The following is a 26,655-nucleotide window of genomic DNA, read 5'->3' on the forward strand; positions in this document are numbered from 1 at the left end:
TAATTTTCAAGTAATGCTTTTCAGGATTTTTACTGAGAAACTTGTAGTTGCTTCCACAAACATAAGTGTTTTTTGGTTTTTTTGTTTGTTTTGTTTTGTTTACCAGGTCTTATCCTTGAAGTTGTGACTGTAATTCTAATCAATGTTTTAATAACATCTATTTTTGATCGTCACATTAGACAAGAAAATTTTAATCATTTTTACGATCAAAAATTTTCAAGCCAGTGTTTTTCAAAGAATCTAGTTTCTTCTTTCTTTGGCACACAAAAACTCATTGCAGTATCATCTGATGATGTGTATGAGACTGATTTCATTCCAAGTTGGTGGTTGCTTTTGTAAGGTATGTCCCAATAATGATGGTAGAAGGCACAGACTGGCAGAGCCTTCACATCCACTAGGCGGTCATATCATCTTTACATGAAGACAGAGATGGGCGGGTAACCACCTAAACCCACGCTGACAAGGTCTCCTGGGACTCCCGCCCCTGACCTGCTGTATCTTTGCTCTGGATCATTAGTTCTTGTAGCAGTCCTGGCGATCTCTTGTTCACCATGAGCATTGGCATACTCGCCGCTGGCTGTTGCACAAGTTGATGCCCGCTGGTTGAATGGCGAGAGAACTTTGATGGACCCATGGGTGTGGCGTTTCTCACGGTGTCTGCCATCCGAGACCACTTTTGACCTTTTGTCTGACTCTCTCTCTCTCGGGTAACCTTCCTGGGAGACCCTACAGAGGCTATTTGTGGCTGAATGTGAATAGTTGTAGGGTTCTGGGTAACCCAGGCTGTACCAGGCAGCCCCAAGTGTTGAGGGGATCATTATCTCATGTCCCACTTACAAACATTAGATTCAGAACTGTATACCTAAGCAGACTGCTTGGTACCCTCTGATTCAGGTATGTGACTTAAAACAGCCTTGAAGAACTTTGAAAGTAATATAAAAAATGGCAAACTTCTCTATTTTACCCTTTCTTTACCTAGACTAAACCTGCAGCCTCACAGGAGCTGAGAACATATTTATTCTTTATCTTTTACTTCAGACACTCAGCAGGAAGGTAACACACTTTGAATGAAAAAGGACAATTCAAGTTAGGTTGGTGCTTTGCCTAAGCCAGAAAGGTTTAGGGAGAGAAATTGAGGATGAAGAACAAAAGAGACAAGCTTTTTCCTTTTCTTTTTTTTAACCTCTCATGGTTTGACTTAATTCTATTATTTGAATGATTTTGAATTGATTTGGACACACCCACATTTAAATATAAGTTCAAAAATGCATTCTAAAGTCAAATGGAAAGTAATTTGTGTGGTCTTGTTATGAAAATAATTGTTTTATTCTCTGTATACTCCAGTCTCTTCACTCATTTATTCATACTTGTATTCATCTATTTACACATCATTCATATATTCACAAAATATTTGTTACTGTGGATACTATACCTGGTATTGATCTAGGTACTGAGCTGGAAAGGTGAAAAAGTCATTATCATTACCTTGGAGGGTCTCCCAGTCTTGAGGGGAGTCATAGAGGTTAACACATAATTATTGTACAGTTGGACAAGTATCATTATAGTCTTATGAACAGAATATCCGGAGAAAAATATTTTATTTAGTCTTATTATGTATTTGAGTATTCACCTGCCCAAGATGGAAATCTATCTAATAGAGTTTGTGCTTTTAAGGACATAATCCAACATGATATTTTTTATTTGCTGAGATCTTTTCTCCATGAAGTGAATTAGGAGCCCAGGCTTCTTCTATGTCCTGGTTCTATTTCCTAGGGCCTCAAAGCCTTTGGAATGTAGTTGGAAGACAGAGGAGAAAAGAGTGTAGAGGCTCTGCTCTTAATCACTCCATCCCAGAAGTGACATTCATTACCTTTGCTCACATTCCATTGACAGGGTATACATGCAGGAGGTGCTGGGTCCTGCAGCCCTGGCAAGTTAACATCTAGCAATAGTTTTACACAGACGAAGGCTAGGAGCTCTTTGCTGAATTGCTCACATTCTCTGGACAAAAGTAAGGAAGTCTGTGGCTGTTTATCCCCTTCTCAAATATATGCTTCATTTTTTTCCATCCCTCTAACTCTAATCATGGGCAGCAATATTTCTTCAATATTTTATCCACTCATACTGTCCAGGGAGGTTTCTTCGGCACAACAAGCAAGGCACACTGGGTTTATTTTTATAGCACATTTCCCACAGTCGTATCAGATAAAATGCATTACATCTCACCGGGTGACTGCTGAATAATCTCACAACTGTGGCTTCCATGTGAAAGGCAGAGGTGATTAGCTTCCAAGGTGTTTGTGGGCCAGAATTGCTCTGCTTCCCTTAACTAGGTAGGTTAGTAGCTGTTCGAGTTCTTTGAGCTTTGTATACTGTTCCCTTGATTGACAGGAAGAAATCATAGACTTAATAGTCTGGTTGTGAGGATTAAATGAGATATTTTATATAAATTGCTAAGCATGGCTTTAGGCACATATAGAAAGCAATCCATAATTGAGGCTCTTGTCATTGCTAATTAAGGATAGGATATTAAGCAAAAGTGGAAGTGTCTTTTTTGTGGAGGAGGATGATATACTGAAACATTTAAACGTATTATTTGCTGTAACTAATTTCTAATGAGATTTCAATGTGTGCTTGCTGTCTGATTCCCCAAGAGAATGGATTTTCTCCCTCACTTTATCACATAGATATTGCCTGAATAAGGTCCTAATACCTGTAACTAAATTCACTTTTAGGATTGCACTATCCTTTAAGAGGCAGCAAAATATATTAATAAAGAGTGTTAGTTCTAAACTCAGATTTCAAGTTCTAGCTGGGTTACTTATCAGCTGTGTGACCTTGATCAACCTGTTTCTGAATCTGTGAATGTTAGCCAGTGATATTCCTTTCTAGGGACATTATGCTGGGAATGAGATGATTTATATAAAACACTTAGCAGAGAAGATGGCATAGAGCAAGTACCTAATACATGTTACTTTAATCATGATGATTACACAGAATATTGGGATTGGGGTCAGATGACCTGAGTTTATATCTGTGTTCTGTAGCTTTTAATCTTACTGAGCCTCTGTCTCCTCATCCATAAAATTGGGCTAATAATATTCTCTTCACACAGTTGTTACGGTGATCTTAACGTATGTGAAAGTTCATAGAATCTTGCCTAGAACCTATAAAATATTAAATACGTGTTAAAATTATTTTCTTTTATTTGTGGTATCTGTGGCCCTAGGCAAGTTGATCTGCCTCTCATATTGGTTATGCCTCCTACTTGGCCTGTTATAGTTAACATCAAAAAAAAAAACAGGGTTTCCCTGGTGGCGCAGTGGCTGAGAGTCTGCCTGCCGATGCAGGGGACACGGGTTCGTGCCCCGGTCCGGGAAGATCCCACATGCCGTGGAGCGGCTGGGCCCGTGAGCCATGGCTGCTGAGCCTGTGCGTCCGGAGCCTGTGCTCCGCAATGGGAGAGGCCACGACAGTGAGAGGCCCGCGTACGGCAAAAAAAAAAAAAAAAAAAAAAAACCAAGAAAACAAACCCTCAAGCAACTCTAAAAATAGTACTATATCTAACATTATTATTTAAGAAGAGGATGGCATTCTGTTCCTGAAGGATTTGGCCATTGGAATTGTGGAGGAAGACCATCTTGGGATTTGTGTGGTGACATTTCTTAAATGCATGGTATAGCATGGGTTGCTTTCATCACACAGTAGGGAAATACTAATATCTATAATTTTATAATCACTAACCCAGATTAACTTTAAAGCCATTAGTAAAGACGAATTCCATTTTGATATTTAGTACCCTGCTAGAGTATCTCTCACTACAGAAGTTTAAAATAAGCATAAAAATAAATCCAGAAACAGATAAAACTAGCCTGTGTTGTGGAACACCATATTCCCAGGCAGTCCAATCTGAGGTCCACAGTCAAAAAAGATTTTAATCTATGAACTATGTCTACAGTGGGTGTTGATGGGAGACAATGAGAAATTGACACCTTTTTACCCTCCCTCTGTCCTGAGGTGGTTTCTATTTCAGGTTCGATCATTACACCATTATAGAGAAGCCCTGCTATGCTAATATTTTCCTTAGACTTTGAACAAACTCAGACACCATAAGATTATTTTTTTTTAACAAGGAGGGAAACCTGAGAGCTTTCTGTGGTATCTCTCTTGTACTCCTCCTGTTCTCCTATGTGGATGCCCTTCTCTATCTTATATCACTTCCCCAGTTCAAGAATCCTTCAAGAGTAGCCTCAAAGCCCATCTCTTCTTTGCAAAGTTACTTGTTCCATATTGCTTACATAGATCTCTCTGCTTCCAACCCCCTTGAAACACTGTTCTTATCTTTCAGTTGAATCACAGAATTTCTATCATATTATTTAAGTATTATTTAAGTAGCACAGGGAGAGGCTAATCCTTGAAATCAGGAAATAATTATATCTTAAATTAGAATTTACAGCTCCGTGGCAGTGAACACAGTGGCTAAATAAATGAAAATTTAATTAAAATGGTATGCAATGAGGGCCTTACAAAAATGCCGTTAAGAATAACATCGTTTGCATAAAACTGAATATCTGAAAACAGCTAGATAACTATTTAACTTTCCATTTGTATGTATAGATAAAGCACAAGGATTTGCCCATTAGGATTTTATTTTCCATGGTAGGTCATTTCAGATGCTTTACGTGACCCTACAGGCATCTTTTTCAGATTACCTTTGGACCCTGGTTTTTCATCTTGGGACTGCCGCCATGTACAATCCTAAAATGTTCCATAAAGGCTCAATCTTGCTTTTATGTCATGAGCCGTTTCCATTTAGTTAAAATTAAACTCTCAGCTACAGGAATATCTCCCAGGACTCAAAGCTTTGCCTTCTCAGTTAAAGCGTCTAACCTGCTAGCTTCCTGAGGGCAGTGAGCTCAGAGTGAAGCTGAATGACAGTGAAACCCCAAGTGACGTGACATCGCTTCATTCCAGAATGGGTGTTCCCCGACGGCTGCATCTAACATATGCACAAAATCTCCCTCTCGATTTGCACTTCCAACACCATTCCTAAAATGTAAGCATTGTTCTTTGGTGTCTCCTAGGTAGCATAAATTAAATGGGATAGTTTTTGTATTGTGTTCCACCTCCACGTAGATTTTTCTTTACTGGTTTCTACATGTGTCTCAAGTTAAAGCATTGTTTCCTAACTATCTCACTCCCTCTCCTGTTTACCCTCCTGTCCCTCACTTGCATATGAGAGCACAGTAAGCAGACACCTTTCCTAGTATCCACCATTGATCCATCCCCTATTGCCCTGTCCTCGTAGGACCTGTTTTGATAGGAAAAGGTGTTCATTCTCAGATATTTACCAGCATGAGTGAGACTACCAATGCTTCATCCTTTCATTCACTGTGTTAGGTTTGTAAGAGACACATGGAACAAAAGGGGCTTAATCTCTTTTGGCGCCCAGCTGGAAATCCACAGGGAGAGAAGGAGCAAACAGGTATGCTGCTAATTATCAAACAGGTTGTTATGATGGGACATAGAACAGGGAATGAGAGCTCACCTGGTTAGAAGCAGGTGATCAGGGGGTTGACTTTTTAATAACTTTATTGAGGTACAATTTACACACAATACATTGTTCATATTTAAAGTATACTAAATACTGTGAGTTTTAATATATGCGTAGACCCACAAACCCATCATCCCAATCAAAATACCAAATATGTTATAATTCCCAGTGTTTTCTTGTGCAGCTTTGCAATTCTTTCTTCTCTCTATGCTTTACTCACTATATATTAGTTTACATTTTCTAGAATTTTATAAAAATGGCATTATGCTTTTTTTTTTTCTTGGTCTGGGTTATTTTACTCAGCATAATGATTTTGAGATACATTCATGTCATTGAATATATCAATAGCTTACTCCATTTATTCACTTATTTATGGCTGAATAGTATTCCACTACAAGAATATACCACAATTTAACTTTGCACTCCCTGATGGGCATTTGGGTTGTTTCCAGTCTTGTCTTTTATAACTAAATCTGTTAGGAATATTTGTCTACAAGTCTTTGTGTGGATGATATACTTTCATTTCCTCTTGGTAAAAATTTAGAAGTGGCCTTGCTGGGACATACTATCAGGACTTTTGACTGATGGAACAGCATAAGAGGTTGGAATACACACAGTAATGAATCTTTGAAGGAGGAGAGTTGGGGTACCTTTTGGCCCCTTCCCAGGGGATAAGTATATACTTCAAAGGTACCTCAAATTTGCCAAGTTTTGAGTCTCAGTTCTCGACCTTCTTTTTCAAGTGTGGTCCCTTGTCAGTATTCCTTTGTTCAGTAAATTGTACCACCATCTGTGAAGTTGGGCAACACAAAGTCAGCCTTGACACCTACCTCTCTTTCACTCCCTTTATTCTATTGGTCTTCAAGTCCTACCGTTTTTCCCTCGTGAAAATCCCTACCATTTGTACTGCCCACGCTCTAGTGTGGGTCACTGCAGTCTCCCCGCCGGACCACTGGGCAGCATGCTCACCGTCCCCCATCCCTTGACTTGTACTCTCCATCCATTATCTGTGGTTAACATAAAATGACCTTTGAAACATGATATACTCAGCATAAGCCTGAGTATATCACTTCACAGATTAAACCTTTAAACAGCCCTTCATAATCCTTGGAAAAAAGCCCAAAATCTTTACCGTGGTTTACACAGTCTACATATCCGTGTCCCTGCTTAATGTACGTACTCAGCGTTACAACTCAGTATTATCCTCCGGTTCCATTTTATGTTTCGCCTACAGTGAGCTTTATTCAGGTCATCAACTTTTCCAAGTTCTTTATTACCTCTGGACCTTTACACTTCCAATGTCCCTGCCTTTCTCTTCATTTATTTGTCTGACTCTTACTTAACCAAGTTAAATATCATTTCCCCTAGAAAACTCAGGTCTAGGTAAAATAACTTAAGCCTGATCCTCCGTACCAATCTTAAGATATTACAATGGCGAAGATTCTGGTCAGCCTCCCTAATTAAAAGTAGGGCCTAGCTCATCACTTTTGCATTCCTAATACCTAGTACAGCAGCACATCTTGAACATATTAAGTGCTCTAATGCATTTGATCATGAAATAAAAGGCTATGACAGTGATCTAGACTTTATATAACAGATGCCTGACAAATATTTGAAAAGTTGAGATGAATTCAAGAAATGTTTCTCAATAACCAACGTGGATGTCACCAATTTCATACACTAATATCCATGACTTTGCTTATGACAGAGGCCCTCTGGCTCTCATTCAAAATTAATTTTATACCTAGTCTACACAGTCCTAGTAAATTCAGGTATCAAGTTTGTTATACCAGAATATATTAGAAACAGAAAATCCAGTGGTTGAAGAGAAAAATTAATGCAGTTGTGTATAGGCACACACACTGCAGCAAAGAGTGAAGATACTGAAAAACACGGAACTGTAATTCAAAACCTCAGTAGTCTAGAGTCATTTTGTCGAGGGTCATATGATCTGATGCCATCATTTGATTGGAGTGGAGGCAGATTTTGATGTTACTAATTAAGGTGCTGATCTGATGAGGCTACTGATAATCATAGGTACGCTTGATTGTGTTCTGTGTGACAGAAATGGAGCTAAGCTCTCTTTGCATTATCTCATTAAATTCTCATAATGACCCTATAAAATTGGTATTGACTTTATAGAAGAGAAAAGGAAAGTTGAGAGAAGTTAAATATCTTGGCCTTGGCTACCTAGCTTTCAGATATGACTCTAGCCTGCTTAGTCTAAGTAGTCAAGAAAGGATTAAATTATGTTCTTTTACCGTATTTAAAGAAACAACAAATTGTAAAAGAAGTTCATTGAGAACAGATTTTTTTCTTTAAATTTTGGATTCTCCAGGGGGATGTTTGAGTTATCTAAAATAATAAGGTAGGAACATTTATTTCCCAGTCATGCCAAATAAATGAAGTTTTCCTGTAAATGCTTTCCCATGATTACATTACACTTCATGATTATCTGTAAAATTACGAAAAGACTCTAGCGAACAGTGCTTCCTGAAAAGTGGCAATAGCATGATGCTAATACTAGACAATGTATTACCCTATACGGGCTCATTAAGGGGCCTGGTTTTCATCTTTAATTGCAAAGAACATACATCCCTGGAATGAGTTTGTAGTCATTTTAATAAGAAGTACCAGAAGTGTGAATAGAATCTATCACCAGATCCACTTAGAACCCATTTATCTTTATGACTATATGTGTTATGGATCATCAGCCCATGATCATACAGACCCCCATCAACACTCATCTTCCTGATGGCAAGTGTAAAATGCAGTGTCTCTACTGGGAGATGAAATTTTTTTCCACACTTGTGAGTGATAGACTCCTATGTTCCTAAACATATTTTACCTCAACTAATTAATTCCAGCGCTGCATTAGGTAAACCTCTACTCCCCAGCTCTGTCTTTTAAGGAGTGCTCACCACCAAGTAATGACTCAGGGACAGCCCACCCCCAATCAATTCCTCCTCTCTCCCCAACTTCTTCACATTGTCTGATTCCCGACCTCCACTGTTTTTGATATATTTTACTCTCTTGGATTTAATAAATCACCCCCCCCCCAAATTCTGTTGTCCAAGTCGATATAGACTTCCCCTTCCCTAGCCAGGACCCCACCTCCATTTAGCGTTTTGAAAGCCCACCAGTATGGTGTATAACCAGTACTCCCCACCAGTGCAGTCAGCGTGTCTCCATATCTCTGTTTTCACCACTTACCTTCCCCCAGAAGACCAGCAGGATTAATCTCATCATGCTTTTATTCCCATTTTACTCTGTAACTACCAAAAGTCCAAGCATTCAAGATATTTAAATACTAATTTTTATCCCCATAACCTCTTACATCTCTTGATCTGATCTAATCTCCCGTCTCTTTCCAATCTCTCACTCCCCAAATAGTTTCTGTGTATCCTTTAGAATATATAGTCTGTCATTACCAAAATTCCCAATCTTCAGTTATTTTCCTTTAATGTTTCCTTTATCTTCTGACTTGAATAAAAAACTGATTTCCGGCCTTCCCTGGTGGCGCAGTGGTGGAGAGTCCGCCTGCCGATGCAGGGGACACGGGTTTGTGCCCTGGTCCGGGAAGATCCCACGTGCCGCGGAGCAGCTGGGCCCGTGAGCCATGGCCGCTGAGCCTGCGCATCCGGAGCCTGTGCTCCGCAAAGGGAGAGGCCACAACATTGAGAAGCCCGCGTACCGCAAAAAAAAAAAAAAAAAAAAAAACTGACTTCCCCTGATGACACAGCTTTCCTTACTGTCTCCTCAGAGAAGGACAACTCTCTGTTGTAGAGCTTAGAGACTAGATTGTCATTCTCTTCCCCCCCACAGTGCTGCTTCTAAGACATTTCTCCTAATTAAGAAAAACAAAAACAAAACAACAACAAAAAAACCAAAGCCTCAGCTTGTATGAAGTATGTGCCAACAAACTGTACTATCCTGGCTGTCATAATCATCTATTAAATCTCATTCATTTCTCCTCATTTCCTGAATGTTTTTGCTTGCAGCCTCCTATTTTTCTGTCACTATTCTTGTCATTATTTTTGGAGATTTGAAAAGTCCCATAGCTCATCTGCCGGAATCCCAATTAGGGAAAAAATCTGCTTTATGGTGATAAATCCCTCTTGATCATAATGACTTTTTAAAAATATGTTGCTGGAATCTATTTGCTAATATGAGGTAGAATTTAAGATCTTAAAAGAAATGTGCTTCTAGTTACTTTTGGGTAAATTTTCCATATCTGATTTTTGTATTAGGACTCTTCTAATTTTTCAATACATTGGAAAATAACTGATGTCTTTCTAAGGTGTATATCTTTGATTATATTTTCTATTTTCATAAAGCTGCTTGTATTCTCTACTCAAAACAGGAGTAAATAATGGCTGCACATAACTAATCAATAATCAGCCATTTTGTCCAGATTTTCAAATGTGTTGGTACAAAGCTACCATGGTATTCTTTTGTAATTAAAAAAAAAACTCTCTGTTTTATAGCTAGTCCCATCACTATCATATTTGCCAAATATTGCTTATTTTATTGGTCTTTCTAAAGAACAAGCTTTTGGTTTTATTTGTCAAGTTTACTGCTTTTCTTCTCTATTTTTGACTTTTCTCTTGATTAATTTTGTCCTTCCACTCTTTGGGATTTACCTTGTTCTTTTTCTATGTCTACTGTTCATTTCCTGTAGCTTCAAGAGCCATTTTCAACAACTCAACGAGCTCTGCTGGCTGTGTCATGGCCACTTCATCATATGCCATTAAAACTTAATCTCATACACTGGGTGAAGGCTCAGCAGTCTTATTTTGCTTTCAAAATTGTTCTATGGCCTTGGATCCTTCTTCTTCTCCTAAATTAGCACTATCATCAGGGAAGATTCTAGTGGGCCTAGGATTCTAGGCTTGCCTTTCCTGCAGTTTCATAATAAAAGAAAAAACATTTCCACCCTGTTTTTGATGTTGATCGAAAATTTAGCAACACTTCTTTGCACTATATTCAAATCCCAAAATATAAGCAAGCCTTCATGCACACAGGCTCACTGAAATGTCATAATTTTAAACTATGTATGACCTTGAACAATGACCTTTCCAAATACTCCACACTCTGCCTAGGTGTTCAGACTTTTTCATTCCTACAACATCTTTTACACATGGTCGATTTGTGTCATAAGTTCTTCCTCACTCCCACTTCTGAGTATATATCCAAAGGAAACATCATCATTATTAGAAGAGATATCTGTACTCCCATGTTCATTGTAGCATTATTCACAAGAGCCAAGGTATGGAAACAACCTAAGTGTCCATAGTAGATTAATGGATAAAGGAAATATGGTACATATATACACAGTGGAATATTATTCAACCTTAAAAAAGAAGAAAATCCTATCATTTAAGTCAACATGGATAAAACTGGAGGACAATATGCTAAGTGAAATAAGACAAAGACAAATAGTGCATGATGTCACTTATATGTGGACTCTAAAAAAATAATGAAATAAATCAACTCTTCCCTCCCTGGACATTTTCCTCAGCAGAATCTAGCAGCCTCTACTATGAGTCTTACCTTTTTTTTTTTTATTGTTTGTACCAGATCACAACCCCAGGGAACCTATGTATTTACCGATGTATATCTAGATTATACTTTACCATTGTTCTTTTTCTTTGCAATTCATTCCATCCACTTCTGGCATCAGAACCTCATTTTTCCTTTGGAGAAGTCCTTGTGATTCAGGTAGGCTGTGTGTCTCCTCCCTAGGCTGTGTGACTTGGGGCTGGCTAGACACAGTGTTTTATATATACTCTGTATGTCTTAAGTACTTATTTCTCTGTTTTCCGTCATTTTCCCTCCACATTTTAGTGTAGTTATTTTTTAATTGACATTTGTAATCCTTTCTTTTGTTTGACTAAAGTACTGTTCAACCAATCTTCTGAGTGCTTAATTTCAGCATTTTTAATTCTAGAAGTTTCTTTTGGTTGCATTTCACAGACAAGTTTTGCTTAAATTGTACATGTTGTCCTTTTTTAATACATTAATCATAATTTTAAATAATAGTTTCATTGAGATATAATTTACTTTCCATATTATTTAAAGTGTACAATTTAATGTGTTATGCATCTACCACCACAATCAATTTTAGAACTTTCATCCACCCCCCAAAAGAAAAAGAATCCATTATAGGTCACTCACTCCCCCATTTCTCCAAACCCTAGGCAGCCACTAATATACTTTGTCTCTACAGATTTGTCTAGACTGGACATTGCATACAAATGGAATCATACAATTACTTAGCATATTTTCAAGGTTCATCCATGTTGTAGCATGCATCAGTACTTGATTTCTTTTTATGGCTGAATAATATTCCATGGTCTAGATATTACTATGTTTCATCTATCCATTCACAGTAAATGGCCATTTGGGGTATTTCCACTTTGGGGCGCTTATGAATAATGCTGCTGTGGTTGGATTTACTGCAAGTTTTGTATGCAGGTCTAGATTTGTTTTTTAAATTAACAGACTATTTCGGAGCCGTTTCTGGTTTACAGAAAAATTAAGCAGAAAGGACAGAGTTCTCATACCTCCTTACCTCTCTACCCAGTTTCCCCTATTATTAATATCTTACATTAGTGTAATACATTTGTTATAGTTAATGAACCAATATTGACACATTATTACTAACTAATGTCCATGGTTTACTTTAGACTTCACTCTTTGTTTTGTACATTATATGATTTTTGACAAATATGCAATAGCCTGTATCCACCATTACAGAACCATACACAGGAGTTTCTCTGCCTTTAAAATTCCGGGCTTCACCCATCCTTTTCTCCCTCCCCACAACCTCTGGCAACCACTGATCTTTTGACTGTCTCCACACTTTTGCCTTTTCCTAAATTTCATATAGCTGCAATCATATAATATTCATGTAGCCTTTGCAGATTGGCTTTTTTTCACTTAGCAAGATGCATTTAAGCTTCTTCCATGTCTTCTCATGGCTACATAGCCTTTTCTCTTTATTGCTGAATGCTATTCCTTTGTACCGATATACCATAGTTCGTTTATCCATTCACCTATTGACAAACATCTTGGTTGATTTCAAGTTTTGGCAATTATGAAAAAAACTGTTATAAACATCCATGTGCAGGTTTTTATGTGGATGTAACTTTTCAATTCCTATGGGTAAATACCAAATAGCATGATTACTAGATCACTGTATGGTAAAAGTATGTTTAGTTTTGTAAGAAACTGCCAAGTATCTTCCTAGCAACAAATGAGAATTCCAGTTGTTCTGCATCGTCAACAACTTTGGTATTTCAGTATTTGGATTTTAGACATTTGAATAGGTGTGTAGTGATATCTCATTATTGTTCTAATTTAAAATTCCCTGATGACATGGAATGTGTAGCATCTTTTCATACACTTATTTGCCATGTGTCTATTTTCTTTGTTTAATCATAGTTGTTTTGTTTTTTAACCAAGGCCTATTAACTCTTGTCCTCCTGTGTCTATTTATATTTTCTTTTTTCCTTCTTTCTGTTTTTTTTCTTTTTGAGCTTTTGATCATTTAGTCTTGTTCCTGGTATGTCCAATTATTTTTATATTAAAATTGGGCTTAACTTATTTTAGGAAACTATAAAGATACCTCCACATTCAGGATGTTTTTATCGTTCTCTTGAAAAGATTTCCTTTTGCCCATGGCAGACAGTTACTATAGGGACTGGAAACCTTAGTCCATTCTCAGTTTGAGCTCATTCAAAACTGTTTTTCACTCTGTGTGAAGGTTGCTCTATTTCTGTCTTGTCCTTCCTCTACGGGTGTTGCCCTTTGGGATTACCATGTGAACGTTTAGATTCTCCCTATTCCCAACTACCCTTGTATTTGTTAGGCTTTAAATGTAATGGTTCCCCCAGCCCTGTGAGACTAAGGATACGTGTAGCTTGTCATTCCATTAGTTGTTGCCTTTAGCTTGAGCTCTTGCCGTTTGGCTTCTGTGGTTAGAGTCTTTTGAACTCCTTGGCTTTTCAGCTCCTAGGTTGTATGAGTTGAATCAGCAAATGCCCCAAGGAGAAAAGCTGCACCAAATATCAAGCTTGCGTCTGTGTTTCCCTTCTCTCCAGAACTTGGCCCACATGTCTCGGTGTCTCTCTAACATTCGGATGCTGGCGAAGAGATGTCTTCTTACTTTATCCGGGTTTTCTAAAATTTCTTTAGACTTCACCTGATCTTATGTTATTATTGAAGTATCATCTCAATTATCCCTAGGAAGAAAATTTACAATTTTATGTTTCATTTTTTTATTTTCTATATTACCTCAGTTTCTGTAGAGACCTTTTACCTGTGTTACCAGTAAGATGGAGATAGGTGGAGGCTAAGAATATTGGGGGGGAAATCACTGATGAATGATATGTCTCGCTCTTTTTGTTTTTCCTCTCCTTATTTACTCTGGCAGCCTACATTTGCCCTTCTTGATTTGACCCAGTTGCCCAAGTACGCAACCCACTCTGGCAAAGACCTGACTTTACTCTCATAAATGTCTGCATGTTAGGATTAGCTAGATGGTGAACACCATGCCAGAGTTTTTTGTGTGACCAGTCAGAATGGCCATCATTAAAAAATCTACAAACAATAAATGCTGGAGAGGGTGTGGAGAAAAGGGAACCCTCTTGCACTGTTGGTGGGAATATACATTGATACAGCCACTATAGAGTACAGTATGGAGGTTCCCTAAAAAACTAAAAATAAAACTACCATACGACCCAGCAATCCCACTACTGGGCATATACCCTAAAAAAACCATAATTCGAAAAGAGACATGTACCACCATGTTCACTGCAGCACTATCTACAATCGCCAGGACATGGAAGCAACCTAAGTGTCCATCAACAGATGAATGATGAAGAAGATGTGGCACATATATACAATGGAATATTACTCAGCCATAAAAAGAAATGAAATTGAGTTATTTGCAGTGAGGTGGATGGGCCTAGAGTCTGTCATACAGAGTGAAGTAAGTCAGAAAGAGAAAAATACCGTACGCTAACGCAGATATATGGAATCTAAAAAAAATTGTTCTGAAGAACCTAGGGGCAGGACAGGAATAAAGACGCAGATGTAGAGAATGGACTTGAGGACATGGGGAGGGGGAAGGGTAAGCTGGGATGAAGTGACAGAGTGGCTTGGACATATATACACTACCAAATGTACAATAGATACTAGTGGGAAGCAGCCACATAGCACAGGGAGATCAGCTCCGTGCTCTGTGACCACCTAGAGGGGTGGGGTAGGGAGGGTGGGAGGGAGGGAGATGCAAGAGGGAAGAGATATGGGGATATATGTATATGTATAGCTGATTCACTTTGTTATAAAGCAGAAACTAACACAGCATTGTAAAGCAATTACACTCCAATAAAGATGTAAAAAAACCAAAAAGTTAGATAGTAAAAACTTCAAAAGAATTGCCCACACTCCTCCAACAGATTCTCTAACAGTTAGCAGAACAGAATTCACACTGAATCTGGTTTATGAGTAAAAGACAAGTCAACTTTCAAGTGGTTCATAGATGACAACATTTCTTTTCCGTGTGCCTGCTTTGGAGCCATATTTCTGCTGACCACTCAAAACTTTCCTCTTGAGTATTCTGTGATATATTAGAACCAGGAATAAGGGATGTTAGTGCTGGAAGGGTCAGCCAGTGGTCTGGGATTTAATTCACATATCCTTTCTGCACCAGGCTCTTTAAGATCATTGAATTAGCCTAAGAATTTTGAAGCTGTAGAATTCAAGACAGTGCATTACAATATGCCAATATTACTATTCTCCTGCTCTGACATTCTCCACTGATGGACAGATGAAGGAGAAGGAAGGGCAGTCACCAGTAACTGAGAGTAAATGAAACTGGAATATTATAATTCAGTATCATTTGAGTGACTGAATTGGCTGGCAGAGTGTTCTGCAGTTAAGGGTGAGGAAAGATTAATTCTGCACCTGACACCACTACTGTATTTATACAAGTCTACTGGGACAGTTGTTTACCTTGAATTGTTTTCTTCATTCATTTCAGTCAGACAGTTGTGTTGACTGATTTTCCTTTTTGATGTATGAAATGACTGACTGAATTTACCATTTAATTTCCACTAATGCACTGTAAAAACAATACATTACTCAAATTGGATTGGAAGGTATGAAAATGTTTACCCCAGAACTAGAAAGGCCAGATAAATCATAAGAAACATTTGACTGTGAGTGTTAGAAAGCTACTGAGGTAGCCATGACCTAGAAAAGTAAAATAGAGAAAGAAACTCACTGAAGTGAGAACAATATTCTGCACATGCGTTTCTAGCCCAGTCATTTAGAAACTACTGATGAAGAACAAAAGTCTGAGAAACCAAATGTGGCTCCTAAGAGGTAGAAAAGCCAGTAGATCTTAGGACAATGTCATAGGACTAAGGAAACCGGAGTTGGAATTGAGAAATAACAAGGCAGCTAGAATTTTAAGGACCAAAATCACAGAGAGAGTAAAGATTCAGAGAACGGAGCTGGATTCAGCAACAGTGTTCCCTTGCAGTATTTTCCATGTATAATAGGTAGACAAGACAAGATGCTAAGAAGTCAAACAAAAGCTAACTGAAGTCAAAGAAAAGACTTAGTTGGCTCATAATGCTGAAGAGACAAAATTGGGGTTCAGAACCTATGAAAGATTTGTGGCCCAATGGAAAACTAATGATATGAATTAGGACATTGGAATTCTCTACATATGTGTGTGTGTGTGTGTGTGTGTGTGTGTGTGTCTATGTGTTAGGAAGGTTGATGCAACATCTACATTGAACCTTATAAAGAAGGAAAATGAGTATGAAGTTGGTCCAGTGACTGAGGTGATCTTCCCCTCTGCTCCCTACCTAAGAATAGGAAATTCTCTCCTCAAGAAAATACAGTTGACCCTGGAACAATGTAGGGGTTAGAGACGCTGACTCCCTGTGCAGTCAAAAATCCACATATAACTTTATGGTCGGCCCTTCTTATCTGTGGTTCTGAATCTGAGGATTCAACCAACCACAGATCATGTAGTACTGTATTACTTATTGGAAAAAAATCCATGTATAAGTGGATCTGTGCAGTTCAAACCCAGGTTGTTCAAAGGACAACTGTAATGTCATTCAGATTCTCTACAACTTGTCATATCCCAAGTCTGGTATTCACTGAAGAACCACCAAGACTACCAAGAAAAGGAGAATTAGAATAAAAAACAAAAAAGAATCAGAATCATAGATGACCCAAACGTTCAAGTTCATACATATTTCGGTAAATATTATCAAGTTCAAGAAAATAGATGACAAGGTGAAGAATTTAACTTGACAACTAGAAACTATAAACTGATTGAAGTTGAACTGATAGAATTAAAAATTATACGAAATTTAAAACTCGGTAGTGGATTGGGCACAGGTAAAGAGAGGTAAGTGAACTGGAAGATAGAGTAGTAACAATATTAAGACTAAAGCATGGGAAACGAAAAGAATAAAAAGTACACAAAAGCGCATTTGAGACATATGGGCCACAGTAAACATTTTTATCATATGTGTAAACTGCAGTCCAAAGAAAAAAGGAGAGAGAGATTGGGATGAAAACAATATTTCAGAAATATTAACAGCTGAGAGTTCTCTAAAACTAAAAAGAATATATGGAGCCTTAAATTCAATAAGCACTAAAAAAAAAAGCAACAAGAACAAATACAAAGAAAACCACACCTAAGATCACCACAGTACAATTCATGAACAGCAAAGAAAAACATGACATCTTAAAAGCAGCCCGAGGAAAATGAGAGAGATTACTTTCAAAGGAACAATAGGATTAAGATTACAGCTTACTTCTCAGCGAAACTGACTGGATACTAGAAAATAATGGAATAACATTTTTAAGTGCTAAAGAAAAGAACTGCCCATTGGGAATTCTAGAGGCAGAGAAAATGTTGTTTGGAAGGAAAGATGAAATAAGGAAATTTGCAGACAAACAAAATTTAGAAAATATGTTCTCATCAGAACTGACTGAATTAAATTCTAAAGGGAGACCTGCAGGCAGAAGGAAGATTATCACAGATGAAAATAAGGACTTTATAAAGAATTATGTATAACAGAAAGGATAAATAAGTGGATAAACCTAAGTAAAATCTAACAGCACACAAGAGTAATAATAAAATATATCAAAAATTAGAATGCATTAAAACAAATGGAAGAGGAAAAAGTAGTAAAAGAAATTTAAGATCTCAGCATTGCTTGAGAAGCAGTAAAAGAGCTAATAAGTCATGGTACATGTGTAACTGCTACTTATGTAAAAATAACAAGCTAATACAAGGGAAAATGGAATTTGAAGAAATCTCAAAGGAAGAAAGAAGAGCAAAAGGAACGTAACAAGGTGGGACGAATAGTAAACAAGGAGTAAACGGTCTATAAGAAAATACATTAACTGTAAATACTGAAATTAAAGGACAAGGATTATTGAAACAAACCAAAAACCTAATTCTGTGCCACCTACGAGAGATAAAGAGTCAGATTGAAAATGAAAGGATTCAAAAATTATGTCATAACAACAATAAGTAAAATTGAAGAAGATTTTTTAATGTTAACATAGATTTGAAAGCAAAAAGTATCACTGGCGATAAGGCAGGATAATAAACCCCACTGTTACTTTACAAGGAATATATTATAAGTCTAAACTTCAATGCAATATATGAAGGGAAATTCCAAAAATCTAAGTAGAAATAGAAAAATCTAAATTACCTAGATCAGGAACATAGAACCACAACAACAAATCAGCAGATTATAGAAGATCTGAGTACCATCATTAAAAACTTTGGCCTAAATTTACATAAAACACTGCACCAACAATGATGGAATATATATATTATGCAGAAAATTTTAGGTGCACATGGCACTTTTATAAAATTGACTATATTCTGGTTATAAAACAAGGCACTGAATAAGCAAGAAATTTAAACCTATATAACCAATATTTTACCAAATAGTTGGATACTTCTGATCATTATTTAGGTCAAAGATAAAGCCGCAATGGGAATTAGAATTTTATTAATTGAATGATAATGAAAATATGCCATAACAAAACCTGTGGGTTGCAAATAAAGCTGTGGTCACAGAGAAGTTTATGTATTCCAATTATACTCTCTAAATGTAAAACGGAAAAGAATAAAGCAACTAGAAGATAACCTATCACCCTGATAGGCAGCTCCTGAACTGTACCCGGTGGGGAAGGCAGGGCAGAACTTCAGGAGGCCGGCTGAGAGCACGGTGAACACCATGTCAGGAGCAGTCTCCAAGAAAGAGAATTTAATGTACAAAGGGATGACTAAACTATATTTAAGAGCTAGCACCCTGACCCCTCTTAAGGATGACTTATGTTGCTGGGGAAAAAATAAGAAGTGCTCGATGTAGAAGGTGAATATCTCTATAATTCCCAGGAGAATCTTGGTACCAGGACCACACAATGAAGAACTTGGAGCCCCCGTGGCTAATCCAGCAGAGAGAAAAGGAGGAACAGAGATGCGAGAGAAAATAAAGGGAACTCTTGGTGCAATTTAGTGCTGCTGTAGGCCCAAGTCCAGGTATGTGCTCTCTGTCTCCACATCTTAAATAAAAGCCACCATGTTCCTCAGTCTTTCAGGTACTTCTCTTTAGAACCTGAAAATGGGGTCAGGTTTCCTGTCTGCATTGCTACAGTACAAAATAGAGGCAGGATGTTTGAAATAGTTCTCCATCTGGCAGAGGAGGCCTTGAAGCTGTGAGCCACTCACTGCAAACCAGGAGGACATGAAGGATTCTTGAGCAGATCTGAAGCTACTGGGAGGCCTTTGAGGAGTTAAATCCCATAGTAAATACTGTACCTTCAATGGCCCCTTCTCCCTCTCTGTCCAGTCTTCCTCCACTCCCGTGGGGGCCCAAAGGGGTTAAATGAGCACTCTGATGTAATCAATATAGCAAATTACTGGTATCTTCTATGGATTATTGAGATCATAAATGCCCTATATACAGTATTATGTAGAAAGCAAGAGAGTTGATATAATACTTATATAAAACCGTGAAGATGGAACTATCGTCCTTGGTCCTTACCATATAAACACACACACATAGACACACACACCTTAATGGAGATTGAAAATTTACTTATTTATTATTTTCCAAACCAATAGATGCACACCTAAATCTCCAATGGTAATGTCTATGATAAGCTTTTTTAGTCAGGGTCTCATATGTAGACATAGCAGTTTCAATTCAAAATCAGGCTGCCACCTGTTAAATATACAGGAGTCCATGTTTATGTGCCATGATCCATCACTGTTGTGCTAAAGCCATGTAAGCAAATTAAATGGGGATATCTAGGAATCACGACTACTACATTTTTCATATCTTTGACAGTAATACACATCTCTTCAATAATTCCAGAAATGCAGTATTGCTGTTGATTTCAAGCTTGTTGGAATGGGAGACGAGTTCAGTTCAGTTTCATTTGGCTTTCCTACACAAATTTGAAAAGCAAGACAAGGGGTGTTCTATCACTAACTGTGTTTTTTCCACTTATATATCAGGAACGGGACAAATATCCACAAATTTCATTGTGAACCGGTGAGCACACTGTGAGTTGGGCTTGGGTCAGAACTCAGTTTATCACCTGACATCCATATCTCTCATGCTAACAACTTGAGAGGGTATCATTTCTGTTTAATAGATGTTATTGATACCTCAGACCACTTATCTAGATGTTTTTGAAGTGTCTGAATGTTACCCCAGGTCAGTGTCAGATTCAATAATTCAGTTGCTGATTCAAGACTCTTATAAGATACACATATGCATGTGCACGTGCACACACACACACACATCCATTCATCCATCTATCTGTCATCTACCTATCTATATCTATAAATATTTTTTGACATAGCATTAAGTGAAAGAAGTGTGAGAACATTTCCCAGTTTGTGGATTTTCAATTTTCCCTTGTGAAGACTGAGTTGCTATATTTATAGAAACTTGAGAAGCTGGAGTTACTAGGTCTTCTTAATGATTCATACATTTGATCATAGTAAATATCTTTTAATCACTGATAGTATTTTTGACTTCTTTTTCTGATATTATTATAACTAAATCCATTTCTTTTTGATCAGTATTCTCCCCTTAGATTCTTTCTGTCACTTATACTTCAGACTTTCTATGTCCTGTTAAATTGGGTATGTCATAAATAAATAATAATAATCGTCTATTTAGCTAAATTAAATCTTACGTTTAATGTATTTATTGTAATTTTAATATTTTTCTTTCTTAACTGCATTGGATATTTTGCAAATAGATATAGACTTTTTCTTGATTTTGTCTTTATTTTATAAAATAATTTTATATAATTTCTTTACATTTAGAACTGATTTTTCAAAAATCACTGGATTTATTGAAAGACATGGTATGTATATCAGTTCTTTTTTTTTAGCTGACTTTTATTTATGTTTGACTTCATTTCATCTACAGTTCATATTTGATATTGAGGTCATTTTTTTTCAATTTAGTTTGTTGAAATTCTGAGGGCTTAAGTAGAGAATAATTTCCTCTAAGATAGGTTTAAATGTGCTTCTTCTGGGTTCCAAGGAACACTATTAACCTGGGAAACTATCTTGAGCTTAGCTTTAATTTATCGATATATGATTTTTATGATTAGAGATCTACTTTTAATTTGAACTTCAGACCCAAGTGAGATCTGTAATTGCAAACATGCAGGGTATATTATTATTAACCCCCAGCCACAGCATAAAAATATGATTTCTTACAGCCTTCCATTAGTGATAGGCACATTTTTGTACCCTCCTGTTTTAGCCCCCAGTGAGACTCTGCACTTAATATACAGGTGTAAGATTCATCCCCAACTTAGCACAAGTCCATGATTTAGTCAGTTTTTCCTAAACTGATATTGAATTTGCCTCTAAGACAGTCTCAGATTTCTTTGACTAAAATCACTTCTCTGATTACAAGTCATCTTTTGTTATTTTTATTGTTTTGTGTTTTATTTCTTTGGTGGGAGAACTTAATTGCCTGCCTTATCTTCTTACAATCTCAGCAATGTATTAAATGTTATGTTATTTTATCCTCTCTCTAGTAATACTGTGGACTGGTATTCTTTTTAAGACCTACTCTAATACACTTATTTATATATTTTGTAAAAGGTATGTTTTTATTCTTAATATCAATTTTTTTTCTTTTTAGCACCTTGGTAAAATCCACCATGTACAGACAGGCATAAGGAAGACCAGGAGTTTATTCATCATCAGAAACTTATCCTATTAGAAACACCATGTATTGGATAATGAGATAATATCTAATTGACCCAATCAGATTCTGTAGCAGATAGAATTCCCTTGGAAACAGACTCGAAGAAGATGAGATTTGTATGTAGTAGAGCTATTAATGTGTGTTCTTGGGAACAATATCTGTTAATAATATAGTAAAACAATGCAGGAAGAAATACAACATAGTTCTCCAAAGAAAATACATCTAAAGTTAGTTGAATTTCCCGAATGTCTTGTAATCATGAAAAACTATATATGGAGTCCCTATGATTACTGTACTTACCTATGGGGTAGTACTACTCTTATATTTCCATCAGTTCTATCAGTCTTCATGTCCTAAGCCTTAATACATTTTTTAATCAAAAAATCCAGTAATTTCCTAGTGTCCTTACAGTAGATATGGTTGTTTGCTTAAGCCATAGCACTGCTTCCTTTTACTTACAACTCTGATTTTGATTAGGTATCAACCTTCCCACAGGCAGCTTGGATATCCATAGGCTGTGGATGACACATTGGAAACCAATAATGTGCCATTCATCAAACATTCTGGTTAAGCTGTCATTCTACTTGTCAGTGATCTTTTTTTTTTTTCAGGAATAGAAATGCAGTGAAATTCAGATCACAGAGAATCATAAAGAAATTTGCTTTTGGAAAAATCAGTTCTGTGTAATTAGCAGTGATTTCCAGAAACATTTCTTCTTCTAACACTGATGTGAAGGAAAATGCAGGTAATCATGATCATTCTTGGCAGTAATTCTACAAGTATGTACAGAACCAATTTTAGGGTGGCATCAATACTGTGGCCAGGAGAGCTGAGAGATAGTAAAACTTGAGCCTTTATAATACTAATGAGCTCCTAAATTGATAAATTCTGAAGATTGTCTTTCTCCTAGACTTCTTCTGTATCAGCTTATTCATAGCAATCATAGTTAAGCTGTTTGAATCAGAGTTCCTTGAGTCAGCATCCTAAATGAATAAAATATTTGTGTTAGAAATGGAAATCTGGAAATAACATTCTAAAATATGGAATTGAGTAAAATTGATACAAGGCAATAAGGATAATATTTTTCTGTCACAGGAATCTGAAAATACTAGTTATTCTACAGAAAAGTTCTTTTTAACTATTGCCTATTGTATATTGTGATGTATCAACTTTTGATGATGGCTGAGTCATCATGAATCCTAGTAGGAAATATTTATGAGATTGAACTAGGTTGAATCTTTTCTTTGGCATTACATAACACCTTAAAATATGGAGAAAACTTTTGTCTGCAAGTGACTCATGAAATCTGAGCGAGAAAAATATGTCTCTGCTAAGAGAGGTCATCTTCACTTATGATTACAATCAAAACATTTGGAAGTTTAGTAATCATGGGCCTGGATGATTTAGGAAAGCTAAGACTTGTAAGAACGTTACTCTAAACGTTTGGGAATTTGAGAGAAAATAAGATTAGAACAAAACACTTGTCCCCCCAAACCTCTTCCAAGCACCTCCTGTAAAGCATTGTGTGACTGATGAAGGGCACAGTCTGATTATTGTGAAGATACGGCTGTCTAAAGCAGCGATATTCGTGCCAGAGGCAGTTGGTTAAATCACCTGGTAACTGAGACCAAGAGGAAAGGAAAGTGTTACATTAAGGTCTCATGGCACAGACAGAGCACAGAGCTTGTTATCATAAACCAGAAACTTCCAGATTCATAGGCCCAAATAATTGCTGATTGTGTATTAGTAGTCATGCAGTTAATTGAAAACAAGTAGGCTGTATAACTAGTTTTAAAAGAAATGTATACCAAAGTGACCCCAAGCCTGGTTAGAGTATATGATTGCTAAACCTTCTAAAGTAAACACTAGTCCCAAGAATTTTCACCTACAAAAAGTACGTTGCTAAAGTGGTGCAGACCCAGAAAAGAAATTTTACACTGTCCACTCTAAGGTCACAGAGACAACAGACATGGCTATACTCTGAGAGAGGAGAATAAAAGCTCTCTGATTCACAAGCTATGAAAATCACTTCACTGACAGAACAGGAAGTTTTTGTAACTCTGTCCAACAAGTAAAGTATATTATAGACAACTGCATATTTTCCCGTTGTCCACCTTTACAAAAGGGAGTTTTTTATTGTAATTATCATGCTTTTTACCACTTTGTGTACAGTTAAGGAAGATAAATCACTGGACCATTGGGAGCCATGTCAGAGGACTGAATACTACCCAGAGATCTTGTACTTCAGAATAAATGCAGTAATTGACTTTGGATTTTCTCCCTTTGGGAAGGAATTAAGACATATTTCAAGTGGGCATGAATTTTTTTTAAATGTATTGTAGAATGTGTGGAATGAAAATATGTATGTGGAATAAGTTCTCGGATAGCCAAAGAGCTTGTAATATTGGATTTTAATTGTTGCTTATCCATTTATATTCCATATGCCCCCTTCATTTCCCTACTAGAAACTGAATTCATTTTCCCCAAATATCCAGTTCATTCTATGAAGCTTATATAACTTAGTAGAGACTGAGTGGGCTCCGTTTAGTCTAAACCAATCACAATATTTATCTTTACACCTATCAGTGATCGGTTGGAAAATAGACATGGAATTTACTGAGAATTAAAAGAATTAGGAAGTCAGCTAAGGGCTTCTGGGAAAGTTCTTCTTTGCTCTTCAGTCAAGAACGTAAGAACAGGAATAAGCCTCTAAAACTGATTGCTACTGGCAGTCACCTTGTAACCCTGAGGGCAACCAGTCTTAGCATAAAGCCAACCTGAGGACAAAAGAGATAAAAGACAGATAAAACCAATGACTCTGATGACCTCATTAAGTCATGTATTCAGTGAGCTTAGAAATCTGCTCCAACTTCCAGTTTTATGAGACAATAGATGATCTCATTGTTTTAGCAAGTTTATATAGAATTCCTATTAATTAATCCAAAAGCATTCTAAATAATATAATTGTATTCCCCATCTATTCCCTCTGGAAAACCTAGAGGGTGCTTGTGAAGAGATTCTATATAGGACAGTTTTCCAGGGGTATCCACAGTAATTCCATACATCAAGCATCTCTGTGGCCTAGTTTTACAGAAAACTAAGTGCTTTTTATTCCATTCTGTCCTCTTTTATGATAACCCCCTGTAAAACTGGATGGTCTATATATGTTTGTACTCCATTTCTGGACTATTCAGGTACTTAGCCATGTGACTTCAGGTTTCCTTGAAGAGCAAAAAATTACACTGGGTATTTATTTCAGTGTCTGGACAGCTCATGATAAGAATATTCTATTTCATTTTAGTTTTGTCAATAGGGAGGGTTGTGTGCCCAGAGGAAAATGATAACCAAAACAGTATAATGTTTTCTCATGCTTGAGAATACTAATGCTGTTAAATATTTCTTCTGAAACACTATGTGTAGTGAATGACTGGAATTCAATCCTAGGTGTAAACTTTAATTTACTCCATCTTTCCCCAGTTTTTATAGTTACATTTTTTATTGTCCTTTGCTTTTGTAAGTAATGCCTCTATAAACATTTTCATACAAAATCAGTATTATTCAATAGAATTATTTTTGAATTCCTATTTTAGCAAGATGCTTATGTATTTCAAATTTAGTACTAGGTATTCATTAGGAAATTTGATTCTTGTTATCATGGAGCTTACAAAGTACTGAGGAGAGAGATGCAAAATAAAATCTCACAATAACATATTTTTCTGTGGTGAATACTATCCAAAAAATGTATAGTATTTTATGAGACTAAGAGTGAAAGAACAAACGTGTTTTCCATTAAGAAAAAATCTGAGAGAGACCTTCAAGATTGCAGAGGAGTAACACGTGGAGATCACCTTCCTCCTCACAAATACATCAAAAGTACTTCTACATGTGGAACAACTCCTACAGGACACCTACTGAACGCTGGCAGAAGACCTCAGACTTCCCCAAAGGAAAGAAAATCCCCAGGTACCTGGAGAGGGCAAAGAAAACAGAAAAAACAGAGACAAAAGAATAGCAGTGGAACCTGCACATCTGGGAGGGAGCTGTGAAGGAGGAAAAGTTTCCACACACTAGGAAGCCACTTCACTGGCGGAGACGGGGGTGGGGTGTGTGTGTGGGAAGTTTCAGAGCCACAGAGGAGAGTGCAGCAACGGGTGCAGAGGGCAAAGCGGAGAGATTCCTGCAAAGAGGCTCGGTGCTGACCAGCACTCACCAGCCTGAGACGCTTTGCTCACCCGCTGGGGGGCTGGGGACTGGGAGCTGAGGATCGGGGGTCAGATTCCAGGGAGAGGACTCGGGTTGGTGGCGTGAACACAGTGTGAAGTGGTTAGTGCACCACAGCTAGCCGGGAGGGAGTCCAGGAAAATGTCTGGACCTGCCTAAGAGGCCAGAAACCGTTGTTTCGGGATGCGCGAGGAGAGGCGCTTCCTGCTCTGTGTGCCCACAGACGGCAGAGCACAGCCTAAGCAAGCTCCAGAGATGGGCATGAGCCGCAGCTATCATCTCAGACCCCAGAGTCAGGCACGGACCACTAATGCTGCCACCACTGCCACCAAAAATCCTGTGTGCAAGCACAGGACACTACCACACTCCCCCAGGAGCCTGTGTAGCCCGCCACTGCCAGTGTCCCATGATCCAGGGACAACTTCTCCAGGAGAACACAAGGCATGCCTCAGGCTGTTGCAATGTCACATCAGCTTCTCCCCCCTGCAGGCTCACCCCGCATTCCAATTATGACTATCATACCTTTCCTCCTCTCCGACCTGAGTGATCAAGAGAGCCCTAATAAGCCGCTGCTTTAAT

At 37.5% G+C, this 26,655-nt stretch overlaps 1 protein-coding gene across 26 annotated transcripts in view; it reads left to right on the forward strand.

The window, feature by feature from the left end:
* The window catches only part of LOC117199207 (uncharacterized), a 1,082,321-nt gene that overhangs the window by 73,362 nt on the left and 982,304 nt on the right, over nt 1-26,655 (forward strand). The window contains exon 5 of one of the 26 annotated variants that reach the window (XR_007470940.1): nt 3,382-4,110. The exons of the other annotated variants lie outside the window; for them this stretch is intronic. The gene's annotated coding sequence lies outside the window, so the exon portion shown is untranslated. Of the gene's footprint in view, nt 1-3,381; nt 4,111-26,655 lie in introns of those variants that run through there. 26 annotated transcript variants of the gene reach the window in all.

This window comes from Orcinus orca, chromosome 13, assembly GCF_937001465.1.
Source record: "Orcinus orca chromosome 13, mOrcOrc1.1, whole genome shotgun sequence".
Lineage (NCBI taxonomy): Eukaryota > Metazoa > Chordata > Mammalia > Artiodactyla > Delphinidae > Orcinus > Orcinus orca.